Here is a 12310-nt window from a genome sequence, read left to right as displayed (position 1 = left end):
GGTGGCTTAGTAAATTCTGCTTAAACTACTGAGTGTAGAATAAGCTCGCTACTGACCCAAAGCAATAGTATATAATCAGTGAAACGAATAATTCCTCTAACTCACTATAGTCAATTAAAATGGACTGTGAACTTCAGCAGTAATACAAAATAAATAGTTGTGTATATTCGAAGCATTGATTCTTTATATACTACTTTATAATAAATTTCATTTGAAGTCTAGAATTTATTTACTATTACTAAAAAAAGACTTGGTTAAAAGATATATTTATACAATTCTGTTTTATAATTTAATGTTTAAAAGTCTATTCCAAAAGATTAGAAAAGCTGGAATGTTTTTCCAAAATCGGCATGTAGAGCAAAAATATCGACATACGTCACAATTTTTGTTAGGTCCTTCGATGTTCCCATTAGTGTCCAAAATATATATGTTAAGTCAGGCACGAGAATTTAGGGCAACTCAAAGTAGATATAAAGAATGTGCTGAAATAAAAATTGATTTTAAATTTGATGGACGACACTATTGTATCTGTATAATATAATTGTATAATATAATTTTATAATGTATAATGTATAATTATAATTAAGATCTTGGATCTATTCTTGTATCTTCTTGGATCTATCTGTTTGTATTTTGTCGAAATAATAATTATCAAAAAAAAATTCTGATAGGTTGCTATAGTTATAGATTATAGTTATTTATGTTAATAAAGAAGTATATTAACGAGGCCAAATAGACAGCTTGTTTTAATGTACTCTTTTTGGAAACTTATGAATTTCCTAGAACCTTTGTTGTAATAGTGCGTTGAGAGATCCAGTATACTTCTTTTTGGAAATAGCGCTTGAGTGATGTGAACACGGCTGCTTCTGGGATCTTTTTTTATGCTTAGTTACTGTCTTTTAAATTTAAAAGAATCAATTTTACAATATATGTACTTTTAAAATTTAGTATCAAAACTCAATTAGAAAGGAAAGACTTACATTAAAAAACTTAAATCAACGATTTAAGATAGCTGACAACAACTTTCGTTTGAAATAAATGTTATAGAATATGGGACTTGCTAAAAATATCCTATATTGGAAAATAAACTAATTGTTTTCATAACATTACTAAATATTATCAATATACTTCAAACTATTACAACAAAAATTAAACGTCAGTAAAAATAAAATTATAAACGAAAAAATTAAGTCTTAATTCTTTAAAGACAAGACACAATACTCACCACAGTACAAAATAAAATGAATTCTTCGGTTTCATCTAAAAATCTTAGATAAATAATTAGTTATTAATAGTTACTGACTATTAGTAAAATACCATATTTTAAGAGTAGAGCTGCAATATATAAGAAAAAGTATAGGTTAACCTTTAGACTTTCAAAAACCAATTTTTCTTAGGACTTCTTCTAGTTCCACACCATCTGATGAAAATCATCATCAAATCTAGAATATTAATGAAAGAATTTTATATGGAACTAGAAATACAAAAAATTAAACCGAACTTTTTGTACTTACTTTGTACATCGTTTAGAATTTAGAGATTTTTAATTGTGACTGCCGATTTTTAACCTACATTTTACAAATAACCAAGTTTGCGTAGGAAGAAAGGAACTAAGTAAATATATATAAATTATTCATTTAGCAATGTTAATATTATTAAAAAAAAATGATTTAGTTTGACATACCGATACGTATTGCGGCTATCATTCCCGAAAAAACCATAACATTTTGGCGGACATTCTTACTAGCCGCCTCACGGAGTTCGTCCGAGTTAAAATCAACGTAACCACGATACATGATTGAATTTTGGAAAAACTTAAACAATATTCCGGATCTTAATTTCAAATAAAATCGTATAATTTTTACAAGTAAATTATTTTATATTCTAAAAATATTTGAATTTTACCGGCTTACTATGTTTTATCATATATATAATAATGTTTCATTTTCTACAATAGCGGTAATTTTTTCTTTCAGATTAGCAAAAAACTACTAGCAACCTTTGAAAGAAAACATGCAAACCAACAACAATGCTCTTAAAATCTTCAGAGTTAGGTTTTAAATTAAAAAATTTATCTATTGTGAATGTTCGCTGGAAATATGTTGCAAAATTTCTGTTATCCGTTTAAATCATATGAGCATTTCATTTACTAATGAATGAAAATAAAAAAATAAATCAATTAATATAAATATATGTATAAGATAAAAATGCTTGCCATTGCCCTTCCAATATTCATTTTTTTCTTTTATTGAAATGAATTGTTTTTAGTGTAATATATCATATTGTACATACCACAAAAAAAAAACATTTGTTAAAAAACAGCATTTAACATATTTTAAAAGTGATGCCAATTTGTTTCAACCAGACTTAATACTGTTTTTTTTTACAACTCTGAAAGAAAAAATTACGGCTTTTTAATTTTTCGTTCCAGCATACAAATCAAGTATAGCTTTTGGTCAATTATTTAATAAGCAGTGACTCTGAGCTTCGAATTTGGCAGGGTACGAGTTCAACCCTCGATATTTGCAGTAATATATCATATTGTACATACCACAAAAAAAAAACAATTGTTAAAAAAAACATTTAACATATTTTAAAAGTGATGCCAATTTGTTTCAACCAGACTTAATATTGTTTTTTTACAACTCTGAAAGAAAAAATTACGGCTTATATAAGTCTCCGTACTTTTACGTTTTTTTAGCGAGAGGCTATAATATCAATAGGTATTTAAAAGTCATTTGACCAGTTCTCTATAAGTTCCCACTAACGCGTTTCGCTTGGGGACTACCCAGGCCCGTCAGAGTGGAGAAGTACGTGTATGTCAAGCGAAAGCGTCTTTAGTCTATTGTGAATGTTCACTGAAAATATGTTACAAAATTCCAATCATCCGTTAAAATCATATGAGCAGAAATAATAACAAATTGCAATACATCAAAACAGTAGCAGTACATTCTAGGTACAGTACGGATATTACTTATTACATTTTTTAAACGTTAAAGAATGATTTTATGTGAAACTATGTTTTCTTAAACGTTTCAAAGTCTAAAAGTAGAACGAATATTTTCTTAATGTTTCGTTTTTAATTAAATCTTGAAATTCTATATAATTTTCCATATTAAGCAATTTCGTATCAGCTTTAGTATTAATTAAATAAACGTATTTTATGGTAGAACTTGTGCCGACATGCAATTTTCCTTGAGCAACATGTGTGTGCGCAAATTTGTTGTGCGACAAATGTTGGGTTTTCACTAATTGGCCGCCTGCTTATCTTGTGCAGCAGGTCATGTTTAGTCGATAAAGGATATTACATGGACAACCAACAATCGCTTCTGCCTGAGCAAGTTTATGGAACAAGTAACAGATGCAACAAATCTACAACAGTTGTTGCTCGGGGTTAGAGCATGAAATTTCTATGAAAATTTAATTTTCCTACAAAATAAATTCTAAAACTAATCTGTGCTCTGCAACGCTGGTTCTGTTAAAGATAAAGAGATATTAAGTTTTTAACTGAGATATGAAAATTATCTTTAATTATATACGTATTTAAGGCGTAAGTTTTTCATATTTATATATTTAATTAGTTATAAAAATATTAGAGCTGCACAGCAAAAGCTTACTGTTGTAGTACATATGATATTCTATTCATATAATCTATAAAATATTATGTTCTTTTTACGAAACATGAGAATAGAATACAGTATAAACATGTTTTTCTTTATCTTTTCATTTAAATATTACAATTATTATTTTTTTTTTAAAACTATGTATATAAAAAATTTAATATTTAAACACTTTAATTTTTGAAAGTATATATTTTCAATTAGTTAGCTGAAGATGTTCCCAGTAGCAGATAAAACATATTTTAGAAGATTGTTATTGAAAACGAACTAGAAGAACGGAGCAATACTTACTATAAATTTTATCTTCACATATCTGATAAATATATTATTATACTTAATATATATTTTCATATAAACATATCAATTGGCTTAAGTTATTGATTTACCTAATAGAGACCATTGTATTTAATAAATAGGTTTCGAACAGTAGTTAACAACAACAACAAAATTATTTTCTATTTTAATTAATTAAATATTTGACTAACCATACAGCTGTTTAAGTATTGCCATACCCATCATCAGTGGTCTTGGAATAATTTATTATATTTAATGTTTCGTTCGAACATACAAATCAAGTGTAGCTTTTGGTCAATTGTTTAATAATCAGTGGCTCTAAGCTTCGAATTTGGCAGGGTACGAGTTCAATCCTCGATATTTGCAGTCTCAAAAAATTATTTACGAATAATTAAATATATGAAATATATCATGGACCACTGATGGTGAGTATTTGGCAATACTCGAAACAACTGTATGGTCAGCTAAAAAATAATTTATTAATTTAATTAATTAAATTAAAAAATAATTTTGTTGGTACAATTCACTACTATTCGTAATCTCTCTATTTTATGATCACTTTATAATCGGTACTCTTTATGACTACTACTACTACTTATACAGGTGGCATTTTTAACTAGACGAAAAATGATGTGGTGTGTTCATAATTTTCCACCCGAAACTTAATTTGTAAATTCATTGATTGCCAATTTCTCAATCATGAAAAATATATACCTCGGTAGCATTGGAACAGAAGTAATTTAAGATCATTTCATAGCCAAAGATCCAAAGACGACATTGAGAGAATACATACCTTCTGCTCAAAAAGAAGCCGGATTTTGTAAATAAAACACAAATTTAAATTTTATTCCAAATTTATTTTATCTCCTTCAAAATGTGCTCCTTCTGAAGCGATACACATATGCCAATACTTAACCCAATCTTTTCGTAGGCCTGTGCAGGTATGGCTTTTAGTTCCTTCGGCGAATTCTCTTTTACCGATTTAATCGACTCAAAACGCTTACCACGTAGGGGCAATTTGAGTTTCAGGAACAGGAAAAAGCCGCACGGCGCCAGATCTAGCGAATATGGTACCTAGGCGATGACAGGGTGCCGTGTTTGGTCAAAAAATCGCGTACAAGAATTTTCCATAGTAAAAATCGCTACATGCACTTGAGGTAGTCTCACATTAACAGCTGCTGTAAACAAGCTAATTGACAGATGGCGCTCAAATTTGTACTATATGTCAAGAAAGGGTGTACCAACATAACAAAAAAAAAATTTTTTGAAAAAGGTCTATTACTTAAGGAGTAGTTAACAAACAACAAAATCCTGACACTTTTTGAGCAAAAGGATTCACACACTTTTCTCTTATTTTGAGGTGGGGGTGGGCAGGCAGATATGTAAAGCAAACCATAGGGGATAATTTCATGTATCCATTATACCATACGTAATGACCTGGCAATACACTAGTATTGAAATGGTGCCGCTTTAGTTAAGGCAAAGGGGGTACAAAGTCTCATTACATGTCTCCCTAATACTCAGTAACCTGTCAATACCAATACTGTAGTCTTGAGTTGGTTATACTTTAGTTAAAGTAAGGGTTAGATGAAGTCTCATTACATGTCTCCCTAATACGCAGTGACCTGTCAGTACCGATACCGTAGCGTTGAGTTGGTTATGCTTTATTTAAAGCAACTGACTGGTACTCTCATAACCTATGCAGCTTTTAAATTTATTTTTGAAATACCTGCAGTTTTCAAAATATTAAAATCACAGATTAGCGCTGTGCTTTAGTCAGTACTGATGGAGTATATCTTCACGTCCCTTCGCAAGGGATAACAACTTGTCCGCACTTCAATGCTTCAGTAGTTGGCATTTTCTAAGCTTTCTACTTTGACAGTTTTATTCATTTTTCCCCAACCCATGACTCTCCACAATACGAACGAACATTAGCTTTTATTTTTGTGCAGTCTTTAATAAAAATGTACTGTAGCTGCATTAAAAGACATATCCGCATATAAACCGAATAAAAGGAAAAAAAAATTGAAAAAAAATAAAAAAACAGAAATGGGGAAAAACAAATTTAGTTTTTTTGTTTGACATTGCAATGTTAGAAGTTAGATTAAAGTTGTTGAGAACTGACTCTGAAACAAACACACTCGTAATATGCGCTGTAAAAACTTAATAACTAACATGGAGCAAGTAAAAATTGTGCTGCTGACAGAGATTTATGTTCCGGGCAGGATTTACGCATGGCAGACATATTGATGAGGTGGTTTTATAAAAAAATATACGAGAATTGTATATGCACACACATTTATGTATGCCATTTCTCTTACAATATTGAACTGTATTCCTACAAAAATATTCCATATTCCATATTGTATGTTGTATGTTGTATATTGTGTGTCGTATGTTTTTGCTATACTTGTTTAATAAGTAAACTTTGTGGAAAATTTTAAGCTGACATTAAAAATATGATGCCAATCATCGTAAATCCTTGCGATGGTAGCACTTAGATAGGCTCTGGCTTCACACTTTCCTGCTTCAGTTTTCTACAAATAACTCCATTAATTCAATATGCCAAATAGCTAACTAAGGCAAAAGCAAAGCATTTCTGGTTTCTTACTTAGCCAAAAGTTTATGATTATGCGATGCTTCTTCTGCCACTTCTTCTTCTTCCTCTCATAAGTAAACCAATGTGCATGAGTATGTGAAGTTTGAATTTCATATGTCAATTCTTTAAATTCTCTAAATGTATTCTTGGTCACATTTATTCAGATACATAACAAACTTGGCTAGAACTACTTTACCACTTATGTATATGTTGTTATAACTCGTGTTGTTGTTGTTGTTGTTGTTGGTGTTGTTGTTGTTGTTGTAATTTATATGCTTTTCCATACAAATTACAAATTTTAAGTCAACAACACGTTATTTGGCATTCTTGTTAACACTTTGTCTAAGCTGCAAAAACCATTTAAGCTATTTATTTTTATTTCCACACCATTTCAGTTTACATAAATACTCCACAAGACACATGTATCTCATGTTCACATGTGTATAACATAAGGATGTGTAATTGGAAGAAAAACGTTTGTTGTAAAAATTTGGAAGAATTTGTAACAGTTTTCAATAGGAAAGAATTTTTCAGTGACTCTTTACACGCTTCATTCTAAAATTGACGCCAAAACTTCTAGCCAAATTAAATTTTTTTTGTTTTTACTAAAACAGCCTCTGAAATGGATGATAAAAATGATGTTGTGAAGGTTTGACTCGACATATGTGGTTCTCAAAAAAAAAAAAAAAATAAAATAACTTCGTATAACAAGAACTTTATGCTTACTTTAAATTATTATAATACCCCGTATTATCACAGGAACTATTTACGAAGTATATCAGTGTCTAAGCAATTATAAACGTCTAAAAATAGTGATATTTTATATGATAGAAGCATAAAAGTGTTCTAAATAGTATATAGTTTTCTTTGTGTAGTGTTCCTTATTTTTTTATTATTAATAAGGAATAGGGATTGTACACTGCGACCTAAAAGAACTATTGTGCCCCTTAGTCGGATTAGAGTGTTTCTCCAAATACGATTTATTTAACGTAATCTTACTTAATAAGACATAAACTATTGTATTATTACTATTTTATTATTCTTGATCTCTAACTGATCTCTAACTTCAATTTTTGAGCAAATATACCTGCAGAATAAAATCGACCTGTATTATCGACAAAACTTAAGATCCTCAAAGCAACAACAATTTCGTGACAAATGCTTATTAAATTAATTTTTAACGTCCATTTTGACGAAAGAGACTAAATTCAAAATATAATTAATACATATATTAAATCATTTACAAATAATTTTTTTGAGACTGCAAGTACCAAAGATTGAACTCGGACCCTGCCAAACCTAAAGTTCAATTTGATACTCATGTAAACTACCATTTAAATTAAAGTTTGGGTGGTGAGTGGGCAGGTGTAATTAAATCCTCCATAATATTTTAAGAAATCAATTTGATTCCATTTTTCGTAATGTGAATATTAAGAGCTAAGTTGGGGGTTTAGAACAATTAATAGATGCAAGTATCTGTCTAACTCTAAAGTTGAAAATATTAATCACTGAATTAAAGAATCCAAAAGATGTCCAAAATCTTAATCCTGAATCTACATAAGTCTAAATAAATACACAAAAGGTTCTGAATAAGCCAGAACAAAACCAGAACAGGATCTAAGTAAGCCTGGATAAAGACCTGAACAAAGTCTGTATAAAGAGAATAATGTAGGTTGCAATCTCTGGACAATTATTTATATTGTTTTGGTTTTCAAAAAGCTACGTACATAGCACAATAAAAACACATTGGACTTCATACTTTTCAGCAACATCTAAAGCGTTTTAAATATAAGAGGGCCAAGTAATTTTCGATTACCATGTCCTATAAAACGTATCTAATCTCTGATATGCACACGTCATTAATGTAGTTTGATTGTCACCTCTGAAAGTGATAAAAACTACTTTGCTATTTCGAGTATTGCCAAGTACTCATCATCAGTGATCTTAGGAAATATTTGAATTTTAGTTAATTTATTTTTAGTCCATATATAATTTGTTGGACTTCAAGTGTCACGCTCACTGACACTCAATGAAAAAAAATCTAAAACCCTCTACAAATTATTCTAATAATCAGTGGAATAGATTTAGACTTAGTTTCTTCTAACTTCTGGTTTTCACACATTTCAAAATGTTATTTCGTCGAGTGCAGTTTTCATTAAATAAAATAAAAATAAATAAAAATATAATATCTAAATAAAAAGTTATATAATCAAGTTTCCGAAAAAAATACTAAAAAGTCTGGATTCATAAATTGAGGAATCAGTGGAACAGCTATATTGAAGTTGATGAAAATAATATTGAGATTGTATATAAATTGGAAATTTAAATTAAACTAAATGTTTTCAAGTTGAATGAGGTTGTGTAGAGATTATACTATTTAAAAACCGATTTTTTTTATATCGGTATATTATTTTGTATATTTTATCTAACATAAGATTATTAAACAATCTAGTAAAACCTTATTTCTTGATATAAAAAATCGTAATTGATGTACTTGCATCGTATATATATTTCAATGTCATTATTTTATAAATTATAGCAAATTAATTGTGAAAATTCATTCATCAATAGAAGTCAATTGATTATTTCTAAATAATACCACTTATTATTGGCTTTATTGAGTATATGACAATTACATGTAGGTTGTGACCACAAATACTCCACAGAAATAACCAAACCCAGAAATAAAAAACGTTTGCTATTAATAAAATAAAAAAAAATAATAATAAAATAATAAGTATAAACTCAGAACAAAGTATAAGAATAATATGACTTTGGTAATTTCTCCTACAAACAATCACACAATATTTTCCAACTCATTGAAGCTCCCTGACTTGGAATTTTATTTCATTTGGCTTTTGAAGTATCTAACAACTTTAAGTGTAATTTCACAAAATAATTTATTGAATTATTTTGCTTTTATTGGGATTCATACACAAACACTTAATATGGTTTTTATTTTGCTTTCAAAGTCAAAAGAAATATTCGAATTCAATTAGAACTTATACTGACCTTAAAATACGTGTACACTTCTAGTATATCTCGAATATACTCGTATTTGGCTAAATATCTTCCAATTTAAGTACATATTAATTTATTTATTTTGCTTAAAAAAAAAATCAAAAGAAAATATATTAAATTTATTTTTTAGTATAATTTTTGTTTTCAAGGAGCAGAAATACGAACTACAATAGAAGAAGGCAGTTTAAAAATAAGCAAAATTATTTAACTTCATTTACTAGTGTTTGTGATATCCTTTTATAATAATTACTCCTTTTAATACCACTGTCAATTCCAATATATCCATTCCCTTCAATATTTGCCCTCCATCGTAAACCTTTTATAGTATATAACCGAAAGTAAATACGCTTTGCTATGATTAAATGAACCAAAATAATTGATATTAATCAAAATTTATTAAGTGTAAGTAATACTGTTTTATTGTTACTTATTATCGTAGATTAACCATTAAACCACAGCTCTACGTCTAAAATATGTGCGTCCATGCACATAAATAAATTTTATTAATTTCCATCGAATCGAGAAGGCATTTACGTCCTTTCATTTATTGTGTAAACTAAAGCCTTGTTAAAAGCCTTAGAGAATTGCAGTAGAAGTGCTTAGATATGATTTGCTAACAGGATTAAAATAATTAATATTATTTTTATTTTTTATTATAATATACTTGTTTTTTTGTAATTTAAATAGTTTTATTGTTTGCGTTAATTAATACTTTTTTCCGTCTTAATAAAAAAGATAATCAATAAAAATATTTGCCATAAAATAATCTTTCCCATCTTTAAATATTTAACAATCACCAGCATACGAATTACTCACTATATACTAATTTATTTGTGTTCGCAACAATTATTATTTAAAAATTTACAATAAAAAATTAATTATTTTTATTTTTTCTTAATTTCCTATATACAATGTTGTATTCACAAAACTTACTTACTTACTTAGTTGGCCATTACAGACGTGAGTCGTCCTTGGCCGCGTCGAGTAGCCTCCGTCACCCTGTCCGATTAGTTGCATTCGGTCGCCAGTTTGTAGTACCGAGCACCTTCAAATCATTGGTCAACTGGTCCTTCCATCGATGTTGCGGACGTCCTCCACCGCGTTTTCCACCTGCGGATACCCAATCAAACACCTTTCTAGCTGGAGCTAGAAATTCTAGCTAGCATTCTTCCATTCGCCAGCAAAGCCACTAAATTTTTATGCGCTTAACTATGTCAATGTCGTGTTATAGCTCATACAGCTCATCGTTCCATCTAATTCGATATTCCCGCTGTTGGAAATTGTCCAGGCTTCTATAACACATATAACAGACATTATAAGAAATTGTAGCGCGTGATTTTTGTTTGTCGAGAGAAGGCTTTATTTCTCAATTGCCTTCAAAGCCCGAAGTAACATCTGTTGGCAAAAGTGATTCTTCTTTTAATCTCTAGGCTGACATCATTTTTGGTGTTTAAGCTAGTTGCTAAATAAAGAAAGTCTTTCTTCGAACTTATAATTATCAGCAGTGACGTGAGTTCCAAGACGCTCAGGAGATTTGTTTGTTGACAGAAAATACTTTGTTTTGTACTTATTTACCACACGACCCATTTGCTTTGGTTGGTTTTCTAAGTTGGAAAATGTAATGGTTCAACGTATAGTTGAATGGATATTTTTCATTCACAGAACTTATAAAAGAAAATATAATTCTCATATAATTTAAAATGAAGTTGTATGCAATATTATATTCAAGAAAAAAAATATAATTCTCAACAAGTTTTAAAATATATTGCTTTATAAATTCTTTACTATTCTATAAAATGTTATCATTTAATTTTAATACAAATTAATTTAAAGAATTGTCTAACAGTATTATGTCTTTATCTAAGATTAGAATTCGTTTACTATAATAAATAAATTATTTTGTTTAAAGGGAAAAAAAAGATAAAGTTGTTCTTTACGTAAAATGCCAATAAAACTCCTTTTAACATATTTGATAAATCAAATCATTGCCGGAGACTTGTGCCTTTTATTATGAATAATGAAAGTAAGCAGTCACACAAATATAATATATTATGTTACTAACTTTTTATAAAGTTCCATAAACAAATTTGACAAGCAAACATAATAAATAGAAGTGCTCGTATGTTAAAATATCCAAAAATTATCTAGAAACTATTAGTTTGTTGGTTAAGTTTTTCCATAATTAAATTATGCTCAGTGTTAGATCACAAAGATGTTAAATATGTATACGACAAATGTAATTTTAAATACACCCAACTCTTTTTTACACGGTAGATACGTTCCTCAGAAATCCGTTTAAAAAAAACCGTGTAAAAAAAATGCCAAGTGTCAAACAAGGCAGTGATTTTGAGACCGTCCTAGATTAAAAATTTTTCACAAAAAAAATTTTTTTTTCAACCGTGTAACCGTGTAATCCGTTTAAAAAAAAAACCCTGTAAAAAAAGTTGGGTGTATATAAATATATTTAGATACATTAAAAGAGACTCTCCTGAGATTAAATAGAAAACAAAAGTTTTAGTTATGTATCCTCACTTTTTAATGATGTACATTAATCACCGAGAGTTGTTCTTACTGAACTTATTTTTTTATGTGATTATACAAAGTATTATATCGCCATCGCTTTTAAACTTCTTGTAATACATCTGTCAAGTTGTAGCTGAGGTTTTCCTAACTATATATCAAAACCTTTCTCCGAAAATTATCTCAAAGTGTTTTAATACAGAAAGATATTGCATGGAAAAGCAATAAGTCTTATTGCATTTTCCAATATCACGCT

General features: G+C 28.9%; 1 long non-coding RNA gene across 2 annotated transcripts; it reads right to left on the bottom strand.

Annotated features, from left to right (window-relative positions):
- Positions 1 to 240: 240 nt before the first annotated feature.
- Positions 241 to 1839, bottom strand: LOC119675704. 2 transcript variants are annotated; one of them, XR_005252227.1, is made up of 5 exons: positions 1685 to 1839; positions 1515 to 1610; positions 1318 to 1442; positions 1226 to 1268; positions 241 to 482 (listed from the first exon to the last, which is right to left on the bottom strand). It is a non-coding gene; the product is annotated as an uncharacterized LOC119675704 (long non-coding RNA). The 2 variants fall into 2 exon arrangements; XR_005252228.1 differs by having other exon boundaries at positions 1226 to 1260.
- Between the last annotated feature and the right edge of the window lie 10471 nt (positions 1840 to 12310).

This window comes from Teleopsis dalmanni, chromosome 2, assembly GCF_002237135.1.
Source record: "Teleopsis dalmanni isolate 2A chromosome 2, ASM223713v2, whole genome shotgun sequence".
Classification (NCBI taxonomy): Eukaryota; Metazoa; Arthropoda; class Insecta; order Diptera; family Diopsidae; genus Teleopsis; species Teleopsis dalmanni.
The sequence above is the reverse complement of the archived record's forward strand: the minus strand, read 5'-3'. Positions and strand labels throughout refer to the sequence as shown.